Genomic DNA, 12454 nt, shown 5'->3' on the forward strand with positions numbered 1-12454 from the left:
GAGGACCATGGAATCACTTAGAACATTATAGTCGTGGAATCACAGCCCTCCTCACACCAGAGATTAAAGTTCAAGACTCCAGGAAGCATCCCATCGAATAGACTTCTTGTGTGAACAGGGAAAGCAAGGCCGCATGTGGCGAAGAGATGGACCCAAGGTAAAGCAATTCGAGGCAAAGCTGGCATGAGAAGCCAGGTCCCCTGATGTCACCTGTACAGAGAGTTGGGTAACCGGCGGTTTTCAGACTGGGCTCCATAGGACACTAGGGTACCATGCATGGCAGCCATGAAGGGACAGCCCCATGGGGTCTCCAGGCCCCCCACAACCGGAGCCGTTCTGTGGTCATCCCACTGATATATCAGAGTGTGGGGTCACCTCCATTTGTGAAAGGGGGTTTTCCTGCATGGCCCAAAAAGTTGCAGGCACATCTCCATCCTGGGCCGTTGTTTGGAAAACAACCCAGCAGAGGCATCTGGAGGCGGTGCCCGAGGTTTCACGCTCTGCTTTTCGGGCAGAATTTGACAGTCACTTAGAGGACGGGAAGACTGCCTGGGACCTTCCCCAAGAATCCTAGGCACCTGAGCTTATCAGAAAAGACTGTTGGTCATGAAATCGTTTTCATTTTGTTTAACTCAGAGTTTCCCAAGCTTATTTAACTGTAGGACAGTCCTGTCCACTAGAATCTTTTGAGAGCAGCATTCTATGGGCTGTACTTTGGGACACGCTGGTCCGTGGCATGGCCCCCTTGCACACCCCTGAGTGTGGTGAGCTGTGAGGCCTGCACTAAGCCTCAGAGGTCCCAGTGGGAGCCGTGATCTCTTCCTGCCTCTCCTGTGACTTGGGCAAGACACTTCTCCCTCCGGGCCCCTCAAATGTGGGCGTCTTCCTTCCCCCCCTTCCCCTCCCCTGGGGCATTCTGTTGATGCTCCTCACAGATATTCCTGGAGGGCCTGTCATGAGCCAGACTGTTCTGGTCACTCCGCCGCAGAGCTTATAACCCAACAAGGAGTGCAGAAATTAAACTCGTAATTCTAAAAGGGATGAGTATTCTAAAAAGGGAGGTATGGATACCAGGCGAGTGGATGGCAAGGGCTTTTTGCCTAGTTCTGGGGGGCCAGGGACATGCCACTGCCCCAAGGGTAGAGGCTTCAAAGGCAATACTGTCGCTTAGAGTTAGGGGTGGTAGGAAGTCCCACATTAGAAATGGGGGCCTGGGATAGATCTTTTGTGTCTTTGTCCCATTTTATGTATTGGATATATTAGACATTAGACACAGCCACTCAGCAATAGCCATTAGCCCCTCTTGTCCTAGAATGTGTTGCCCTCCCCTTCCCCTAGTCCCACATGGCATCTGTACCGTCTGGATAGAGTGGGGTCTCTTATCATGGGATGATGGTGAAGACCCAGCCATGCCTGTGGTACCAATATACCAAAAGACCTCATATCGTCCAGAGACTGGAAACCTCCTGCCTTGCAAGATGGTAAGTGAGCCTAAGAAGGGGATTGGTTGGGGTGTATGAGGATGGCCTCTCTCAATATGAGGGTGGACAATTCTGCCCATCCTTCCTGATAAAGCCGCACCCACCGCATGATGTCTGGGGCATGCCGTCGGGATGACAGCAGCCAAAGGACTCCCGCCTGAGTTTGGCCCCCTCGGTGTTTTGCCTGCAGCACTTCCACATTCCCCTGGCGGTTTTCCCAGCTTCTCCCCTCATGCCCTCCATACTGCAGCCAGACCTGGTTTTGCAATCCGGTAACACTTAGCAGGAGAGCTTCCCCCCAACAGATTTTGAGCACAGTGCATTATTGTTGACAGAAGGTCCTATATTGAACAGCAGATCTCATGGCCTGTCACTCCCTTGCTGAAAATGCTTCAGTGGCTCCGTGTTGCCCTAGGATACAGCATCACAGCTCTGTCTGCCTCTCTAGAGGGGGCCCCTTGCCCCCAGCTCTCAGGTTCTGCCCGAGCACTCTTGCTCTCTCATTAGTACGGCCCTTCCTGTTTGCTGCTCTCTGGGTCTGGGCCATCCTTCCACTCTCCCCTCTTCCACTCGCCTTGGCCTCCTCGTCCCCGAGGACTTACACAGCTCACTACTCCTTCCTCTCTGAAGCGGCACCTGCCTCGACACTGCCAGCCAGGCTAGCCAGCAGGTTCCCATGCGTCCTGCTGCTGTGGCGTCTCCCCGACTGCCTCCTTGGCAGGTGAGCATATCACGGGCCTGTCCCAGGGCCTGTGCATCATGTCCCCAGCGTGGGAGTGTGCCTGGCACATCCCGAGTGTCAAATACCCGCGCAGTAAACAGGAAATATACGTGGAGTACTTTACAGGTTGCAGAATGCATCTCTCTGTGTTGAAGCCCCGGATCATCCCCAACATGCCCACGATTTTATTACCCTGCCTACTGATGAGGAAAACCAAGCTTCCAAGACGTGAAGCAGTCCTACAAGGTCACGTCGGAATGCACAAATTCCAACATGCTGCAGTTGTCGTAAAGGTTATATGTGACACATGTGTGCACCAGGAGACGTGTATAAAGATGTTCTTTGCTGCACCATTTGAAATAGCAAATAAAAACTGCCCATATGTCCATCAATAAGAGAATAGGGAAATAAACTATATTCATCCAGTAAAATAACGCACAGCAGTTAAAATGAATGAGATCTACATGTATCGACACAGACTCAATTAAACACAGTAATTGAGTGAAAATCAAATCGTAGAAGGCAAGACAGTGAGATACCAATATTTTGAAAGTTTAAAAACGCAAAATAATGTCAAATGCTCACTGAGGGGGTACACCAACTGCAAGGCTGGTGGTGACCTCAGGGGATGACATGGGGTGAGGGCTTTTTTTTTTTTTATCTGCTTCTGCATTGCTTCACTATAAAAACATCTGCAATGAATATGGCCAGATACGAACATCGGGTGACTCTGGGTGATGTGGTCCCTGATGTAGGCTTTTTCTGTATTTGAAACCATTCCATAATGAAAGATTTTAAAAAGACGATGAGATGCGCCTAGTCACACTGCTTCAGAAACTAGAGGCTTAAACACAGTCATGCCCACCCCCTCAAGTTTATGCCTCCAGGCTTGTCCAGCTTCCATTTGAAACCGTCGTGAGCGCCTGCTAGGTGCCCTGGTCCCGATGCCACGGCAAGTAGGAGATGCACCCTTGGCACTCAGCTTACAGCTGTTCCCTCTGCTTTCTGTTGTAAATGCAAACCGGAGTGACTTTCTAGACACCAGAGTTTGGGGCTCGTTTGTTTTATTTTGTTTTCCTTTTCAAGAGAGGCAGGACTAGATTCAAATCTCTTGCCAGTTGTGTAAGTATCCAGAGCAAATAACTTGGCCTCTTTGAGCCTCAGTTTACTCATCTACAAACAGTTGCAGCGTCGCCCAGGCTTGTGTAAGGATGAAGGGAACGTGTGTGGTGGGCAAGTGCAGTGCCTTGCCCAGAGCAAGTGTGAGAATCCAGCCCCGTCCTTTCTCCTGTCTCCCTGGTGTCTCCTAGCCGTGCCTGGCTCATGGCTGGCCTCTGAAAACAACACTCGTTCTCAAACTTTCCACTCTCAAGAACTCCCCTTTTTACTATTTTCCCCATGCTTTGGAAAGATTTTGATCCCAAATTGCACATATTAAGTCATTATTAATTTATCTCCCATTTTTTATTAATCAAAGACTAAGCTCTGGCCCTTAGAGCTTCTGATCTGCACAGCCAGCTGGGGGCTGCACGCGGTTGACATCATTCCCGCCAGAGGCGAAGGAGGGCAACAGCCAGGGTGGTCCGAGTGGCCTGAGGAGGGGCAGTGCAGAGGCAGCGTTTTCATTTCCTCTTTCGCATTGAGCGTGAACTGTGGGAGCCGCGGGCGTCACCTGGCTGGGTACTATTTGCACAGGTCTCCGGCTGGCACAGGGCCCCCATGGTTCCGGGAACTCTCATGCCACAGGTCTCATTCTAAATAGATGGGGTGGACCAGGGCCACACAGAAGAGCGTGAGGTTCACATAGGGGGAGGTGGCAGAACTGTCCTGCACGTGGATCCCACAAACTCTGGCTGGAGACCACTATGCCATCCTGACTCCTGCTCCCGATTCTGACGAAGCACATTGGCTTGTAACAGGGCGGGGTGACAGCCTTAACCAGGCCCCGGGTCACAGCGCTCAGCTTAGAGACACACCCCCCCCTCGCTTCTAAGTGGCTCAGCCTACAGTAAGTGCCCCAGGGGGCTGAGGCTTGCTCTAGGGCACCAACCCGCTACACTTGCGGCCTCCCAGGGATGGGCTCAGTGCCTGGTCACCAGGCGAGCCCTCATGCAGAGAGATGCAGGAGCCGGGTGCTTATAAGGACTTTCTGCAACTTCCTCTGGGTGCGTGAGTGGGAGAGGTCGCCGGTGATCAGTATCCCATAAGGTGTCTCAGTGCTCACGATCTTTAGAGACAAGTAGCTTCACCGTTTCGTAGGCAAAGAAACTGACAGATACTCAAGAGGTAAAGCACCAGGTGGAGAAAGTGGTGGTCTTGCATGAGGGGAGGGGTCCGTAGCTTGCCCTCTCTCTCCCCACCACCCCAGCTAGCACGCTGTCCGGCCAGTGAATGTGGACATGGCATCTGTGGAATAAATGAATGAGCTGGTGGGAGTCCATGATCATGGGTTGGGGTTGAGAGGGTGTAAGGAACGTGTGCGGCGCTGTGCCTGGCCCGCAATGGGGTCTCCGTGAGCAGGGATCCCCTTCCTCTGCCCCCTCTAAGGGCAGCAGTGCTCTCTGCTCAGAAGGGAACCTTCATGCCCAGGCCCATGACCACCTTGGGGGTGCTGTCCCCCGTGCTCCAGAGAGAGGGCTCCAGGGGATCTCCAGCAAGCTCTACAGGCTCCATTCAAGCAACCCTGAAGCCTGTCCAAGCTTCCCGCATGACAACTCAACAAAACCCAGCCCTAGTCTGCCTTCCCTCCATGTTATTCCAGGGAAGAACGTGCCCTTGGTCTTCCAGCCTCTCTGCCCTCCCTCCCTCCCATATTTTCTGCCTCACCTTGAAGGGCTAGCTGTAACTTGTGGGGCCTCCTTTCTCACCTCCCTTCATTCCCAACCCCCTACACTCTGGTACCCACCCCACATGTGTCCCTGGAATCTGGAGATCGTTTTCCAGCAGCCTGCAATGCTGTTGTCAATTCCCTCCTTTCTGAGCCTGTTTCCTCAATGGCGTAGTAAGTCCTACCTCTCCAGATTATTCCGAGAACTAAGTAACCCCTTCCTCCGTGTATTCAGCAAGCATTTTTGAACACCTGCTTGTGTGCAGGCTTTTTGCCGGGTTCTTCAAGACACTGACTTTGGAGGTGTCTGCAATTCCCCCGGGGTCACAGACGCTATTAGAATAAATGTGGAAGAGCCTGGCATTCTGCCTACACGCTGTGGGGACATTCTATGAAGTTGGGCTCTGTCTCATTTTTCTACCTTCCCTGGCCCTCAGTTTCCACAGGTAAAAAATGGGAGGGAAAGGGGCTTGGACTTGCTCTCTGAAGTCTCCTCCAAACCCAGATGGCCCAAGGTCCTGGCCCACCCTCTTCCTTGGGCTGCCCCACCCCTCCTCCTCCCTGTGCCCTTCCCTCCCTCTCACCTTGACTCCAGGTAGGCCTTCCAGCAGGGAACAGCGATGAGGTCCTGGAACCTGGGTGTGTGTGGCAGCTTCTCTGTTTGGAATTTGTGAAGCTTGAAGTTGGGCGGGGAGGGGGCTTCTTTTTTTTTTTTTTTAAGATTTTATTTATTTGAACGCGAGAGAGAGAGATCACAAGCAGGTAGAAAGGCAGGTGGGGGGGCAGTTGGGGGGGGATGAAGACTCCCCACTGAGCAGAGAGCCCAATGCGGGGCTCGATCCCAGGACACTGAGATCATCACCTGAGCCGAAGGCAGAGGCTTAACCCACTGAGCCACCCAGGGGCCCCCCTTCTTGATGGGGTACCTGATGAGGGAGCGCTGCTTCCCTGACTGGGATAGCCAGTGGCCTGCGGGGAAAGCCAGGTGGACAGGTTGGAGGCAGGAGGGACCAGGGCTCTCAATGAAAAAGGCTGCAGGAGTCCCGCCCCCAGCTCAGCCTCTCCAGGCATCTCCAACCCTCCGTCCCAAGTCTGCACACCAGCTCAGACCTCATCTCCCTCCTCAGAAATGGGCCTCCATGTGGGTAGATTCGGTGTCGCAGGAAGAACACGCATGGGCTTTCGAGCTGGTTATACTTTGGTTCAAATCCCAGCTCCACCAGCGAGCAGCTGTGTGATCTTGGGCAAATCACTTCATTACTCTGAACTGACTTTCCTCATCTGGAAGCTGGTGATACTTTTACTGCTTCTCTCAACAGATATTTATCAACACTTACTCTCTGCCATGGGCTGAAATACAGCCAGGATGAAATACAGGTCTCTGCTCTCCCAGTGATCAGGGGCTTGGGGAGACAGCAGCCAGGGGTCTCCCCCAGGGTAGTCGTACCTCCCAGGAAGGGTTTGGAAACCCTGGGGGATACTAACACCTCCTCACAGAGCTGTGAGGGTGAAGTGACATAAAGTACACAAAATATGGAGCACTGGCCTGGTACACAGTAGGTGCTCCATAATGCTTGTTGAATAAAGGCACTGATAAAAGCAACTCTCTCTGAGCTGCGATTACCAGACCATAAAATGGAGCTTGGTAATCCTTACCTTGCAAAGTTGTTGTGAAGATATTGAACTTTGTTTAAAATAATGAATTTAAATCAGTAAATAGAATGTACTACTTGCCAAGTACTGTTCCTCTGAAGATTTTATTTATTTATTTATTTATTTGACAGAGAGAGAGATATCACAAGGAGGCAGAGAGGCAGGCAGAGAGAGGGGGAAGCAGGCTCTTTGCCAAGCAGAGAGCCCGATGCGGGGCTTGATCCCAGGACCCTGAGATCATGACCTGAGCCGAAGGCAGAGGCTTTAACCCACTGAGCCACCCAGGTGCCCCAGTACTGTTCTTCTAAACCCTTTACAAATATTAATTCATTATTCTCATTCACAGATAAGGAAACTGAGGCACAGAGAGGGAGGTTAAGGAACCTGCCCATGGTCACACAGCTTGGATATGGCCGGATGTGAATGTGCCTGGCAAACAGTTAGGAGCTCAGCAGTTGCTGGGGGAGGAAGGGAGGTTTTAGGCTTGGGATCCAGTGTGAGGCAGGAGGCTCTGGAAGGTTCCCATGAGCGGGAGCTCTGGATGGGGATGGGTGGAGCTGGAAGAGGTGGAATGTGGTGGGTGGTTGAGAAGGACGGGAGGGCCCAGAGCAGTAAGAGGAGGCAGTAGAATACTCCAGACACCGTCCTGGAAGTTGTAATCCTGGAACAGCCGTTGCAACTGTGTCTCCTGAGGCAGGGAAGGTCACCAGGGCGGTTTCCCTCCCTGTATGTAAACTTGAACCTTGTTAAATGTCCTGGCTTGCCAAAGAAGCAGGACTAATGGGCCATCAAAGGGAAGGGAGGGAAGAAGATGGGCCAGCAGGAGGCTTCCTTCCTGAGCCTCCCCCACCCCTCTGCTCCTGGCCCTGCAAATCCTCTTCCAGGACTCCCCCCCCACCCCAGTCAGTACTCAGACCCAGCCTTGCAGCTCTGCAGTCCTGGGTTGGAATCCCAGTCCTGCCACTTAGAGGACTGTGATCCTGGGTCATCGCTGTGCCCCAGTCTGTGCACTGCTCAATGGCGGGGCCTACTCGGAGGGGATGTGTGGATTACAGGAGACGACCTGACCTATGCAAAGGGCTTCGCCCACCAACTTCATGCCCACCCTAATTGTTAGTGTAGCACACCCAGACATTGACAGTGCACAGCTCTTCACAGTTTGCAAAGCCCGTTTCCTCTCGGACCTTGCATTTACGTGCACAGTAGCCCAGGGAGATGGAGAGCAGGATTAGTAAACCTCTTCACACAAGAGGAAACCGTGGCTCCAGGGGGAAGTGAGTGACTTGCCCAAAGTTACATTGCCTGTCAGATGTGAAACATGGGTCCAAACCCAGGACGATCTGAACCCAGACCCATCATCCTTTCCACTAAACCCTGGCTAATGGCAGTGGCCTAGCATTGCTGAGGGGGAGCAGGGCCCATGAAGGGGCCTGTCCTCTTCCTGGCCCCCAGTTCTCTCCCTGTCCCAGGACCGAGAGTACCCACCCTGGCCAAGTCCAGCTCCTTGGCTGTGCTGTGGGGGCACTGCCCCCTCCCTGCGTGGTTGGGAGATTCAGTGAGATATGGTGTAGAGGACCCGGGGCCTGTCAGGCCCCACAAATGGGGGCAATTCTGGCCCCCTCCTCACTTTTCTTCCCATGGCCCAGGAGCCAGAGGCTGTGAAGGTCATACCCTTGTCTGGGCCCTCCCGGAATACCAGGTCCTTGGCCCATCTGTCCTTCTGGGACATCATTCCTGGTATGTGGCTTTTGCAGCACAACCTTGGGAAAGGACAGGGCAGAGCAACGGAGAGAAAAACAGACACAGAGAGAGGAGAGACGGGGGAGGGAGGCAGTGTCCTCTTCACAGAGTCCCAGCCCTGGGGCTGGTTTGTGGCTCCTGGTTTGTGAGGCGCAGCCCCTTTCTGCTGTCCCCCCGCCCCCAGGGTCTCCAGTCCAGCCCACCATCAGCCTTGGCTCTGTCAGAACCTGCCTCCCTGCTTTCAGCTTTCCGCCTTGCCCTTCTCCCCTTCCCTTCGTCTGGTCTCCTGGTTGTTGGCTGCCCTATACCCTCCCGCCTCCTTTCCTCTTCTGCTCCTCCCTCACAGCCTCACCCACTCACCCCAGGCCACCCGTGGCTTTCTAGCAGGCCCCAGCAGAGGTCTGGGAGGTGACATGCCCATCCCCCACCCGACAGGGCCAGTCCCCGCAGACATCCAGACATCTGGAGGAGAGGGTGTGGGTGCTCCCCAGGCGTCCCTCCGTCCTGGCCTCTACCACCAGGCCTATCCTCTCCGGAAGCTCTCCTAAGTCCCTTGGGCCCTGGTTAATGGAGAGATGTGACTCCCTGAGGCCCAGCCGGGAATCCCCTGGGGCGGCACGGGCTCCCTGCTCCCTGCGCTGTGCCACACCTCTTTTGTCAGCTCAGACCGGGAAAGGGAGGCTTGAGGCAGCACCCTTGCTGTCCCACAGTACCCACCCCGTACCCAGGTGGAGTAACAGAATGCAGACAGGAAAACAAAATTGGCTTGGAGAGGATCCTCAGAGGTAGACGTGCCGGCCAGAGGCGACAACTGGGACACAGACCTATAAGCCGTGTACCCACGGAAATAGACATGAGTTTATAACGATAAACACGGACATGTGGAACGGTGCTGATCCCCTGCCACGGCCACGTGCGCACACAGCTATGACATTTGCATTTGGACACAGATGGACCCCCAGGGAGGGACTGCCCCTCGGAAATGCTTGTATATATCCAGAGAGAGCACTGGGTACATACAGGCCTAGATGCGTATCCATAGACATCGAGACACGTGTCTGCGCAGGGACAGCAGTAGGTGGGATCCCTGTGCTTGCACAGAGAAGTGCACTTGTGCGAAGAAGCAGTTCTGCGTGCACAGTGTTGGGTACAGGTGCAAAGAGCACAGGGACACATAGAAACAGAGTCATCCCCAGAGAGATTAGTGTACCTGGTGCCTGATGCATAGACAGTAAGAAGGGCTCACGTGCCTGAGGAAACCGCACGACCAGCGGATGACACAGGGGCACCCTGGGACGGACAAATCCACACAGTGACAGAGACAGGCGTGTATGGTGGCAGCCCCCCACCCCAACCCCAGATGTGCTGACAGCGCTCCTCAGGGACAGCCCTCACGGCCGCTAGGTGTCTGTGGCACCGCAGAGCCCGTCACGGGGACGAGAGGCATCTCTGTGACAAGACACCCCCTGGAAGCTCGAGAGCACGACCTCAGGCTTGGCTGTGGGAGTCTGCACAGCCTGGAACCAGAATGCTGCCAGGCCCCCGGTGTGACTGTCCTGCGGAGCTCAGGTACTCCCTAAGGACCCTAGTGGGCAGGCTGCTTCCCTCCTTCTCCACCACCTCCCCTGGGGACAGACTGCTGATGGCAGGGAGGGGTAACCAGCAGGGGACACCCCACCCAGAGGAGACTTCCAGGAGAGTGGAAAAGACCAGTGTGAGCGGACCTGAGGTCTGTGGAGCTGTGGGAGTCTGCACAAACAGAAGGCAGGAGGAGAGAGAGCGCATCCCTGTGCTCAGTGCTGGCCCTCTTCTCCACACGCCATGTGTCTTCCCCTGTCTAGTCCTCACAGTGCCTGACAGATGCCCACCATTCTCATCTCACAGCTGAGGACACAAGGGCCAGAGAGGCTAAGTGACTTGTCCGAGGTCACACAGTAGCTTCCCGAGTTGTTATCTGAACCCAGGTGGTCTTGGTTCTAGGAACTTCAGGCAAAATCACACCACCAGACCCCCTGCCATTCCCCTGGACAGGGTTAAAAGCACATGCTTTGGACACAGGTGAGCATGGGCTCAGATCGACAGGGACACTTCCTAGCTGTGTGTTCCCGATTAGTGCCATCCACCGGCGGCTGCTGAGTATTTAGTGCACGCTCAGGGACGGTGTGCTGCAGGGACGGAGACGGTGAGACAATGCGCTCTGGGCCAAGCCCTTTGTGGGGCGCTGGAGTGAAAGCCCAAGAGGACAGGATGTTTGCACAAAAGCCAGGTGGCCCTCTCTGTGCTACGGGTGGGCCCCAGGCGCGGGCACTTTCCCAGCCTGGGGTGTGGGCATGACAGCTCTCTGGAGGGGGTGGCAACATTCGGAAGGGTGAATAAGAGTCTGTCAAGGGATGATGGGACAGAAAGAGGGGCAGTTGAGTCTCAGGGCACAGCACGTGGAGTGAGGGAGATGCCGGCCGCTGGCATGTGGGGAAGAAAGGAAGGAAGTCTGAGATGTCCTGGAGAATCAGGAATGCCAAGCAAAAGACTTGGAATTTTATCCGGAGCAGAGGGGTGACTTGGTCAGGTCCATATTTCAGAGATGAGGGCAGAGAGCAGTTTGGGGGGGAAGGAAGCAGGCCAGAGCTAAGGCACGCCAGCACCGGGCAGGAGCCGGGTGCTGAGTGTGGGGAGCGGTGGTCTGAGAAATTGTTCCAGAGCCTAAAGTGCTCACCAAGCTCAAGTGCAGAACGGGAGGGAAGGGAGGTCGAGGCAGCTGCGACATTTCTGGCTTGGTGAGTTGGTTGTGCCACCGCCTAGAATCAGAAACCCCAGAGAAGAAGCAATTTTGGGGGGGGTGGCGATGAGTTGGCGGTGGGCTGAGCAGCCCAAGGGGCACTCTGGTGGTTACCCCAGTTACGAGCACAGCAGCCATCCATGCCTTGCGCTGTGTTGACCAAATCCTGGTGGGTTTTTTTGTGGTAGCAATATCCCCACAAGTGAAGATAAGAAGTGTAGGCACAGCCTTCAAGAAGCTGGGCTCTGAGAGCCAGCTGATGGGTAGGGTGGGAGGTGGAGGGAAACACAGGCTCATGGGAAGTGTTTGTACCCCAGCCACCCCCATGATGCCTAAATGGGGATGGGAGAAGGGCAACCAGGCAGGCGAGGCCGGGGACCTGGAGAGAGGGGAGCTAACGCAGGATTAGGTCCCTGTGGCAGTGAGTGGGGTGGGCTTCCAGGCACAGGATGGGGAATTGGCCTCGGACAGGATGTGGAACAACCGACCCTTAGGCTGGAGGGAAGGGACGCGTGAGCACTTGGAGGCAGGGTAAGGGCTGTGAGATGAAGGAGTTTCTGCTTTATGTCTTTTCGGCTTGTCAGGAGGGCTTGGGGTCATCCACAGGGGGAGACTGGTGACTGTCTGGGATGATGTCTGTGGAGGGTCAGAGAGAGCCACCTAGGGAAACACAGAAAGGCTGAGGGGTGGAACTGAGACCCACAAATGGCTGGAGCACTGAACAGGTGCTAGTGCCGCCGCGTGGTGACAGCGTGCTGCCCTGCAGGGCTCAGAGGCCCAGACCTCTAGGGGAGGATGGGGCCATCTGGTCTGGTCCAGCAGATGTTGTGAAAGAGCAGGATGGCCCTGACCCTGGAATCTAAGCCCAAGAGAGGAGAGGGGGCACAGTATGCCAGCTGCGGGGAGAAGGGCAGGGAAGGAGACCAGAGGTTCCATGGAGTGTGGGAAGAGACGGCTGTTTCAGGGCTGGAATGAACATTTCAGGGGTGAGTGATTCCAGGGAGAGCAGGTCAAGGGTGAAGCCACGCTAAGGGCGACAGTCTTCTGTCCTGGACGACTCTGTTGGTGCCCCCGTGGCCCTGCCCACATCCCTGGTTTCCACCATTCCTGGGCTTCCGGCTGCAATCCCTGCACTTCAGGGCCTTCCTCACCCCTCACTGGAACACCGTGGGGCCATGGTCTCCACCACCTCCTGGAGGTGCTCGTGGGGGTGGAGCCTCGGTCGTCCACAATGGCACCTGCTCTCCGGCATGCCC

Source organism: Martes martes (genome assembly GCF_963455335.1).
Source record: "Martes martes genome assembly, chromosome: 4".
Classification (NCBI taxonomy): domain Eukaryota; kingdom Metazoa; phylum Chordata; class Mammalia; order Carnivora; family Mustelidae; genus Martes; species Martes martes.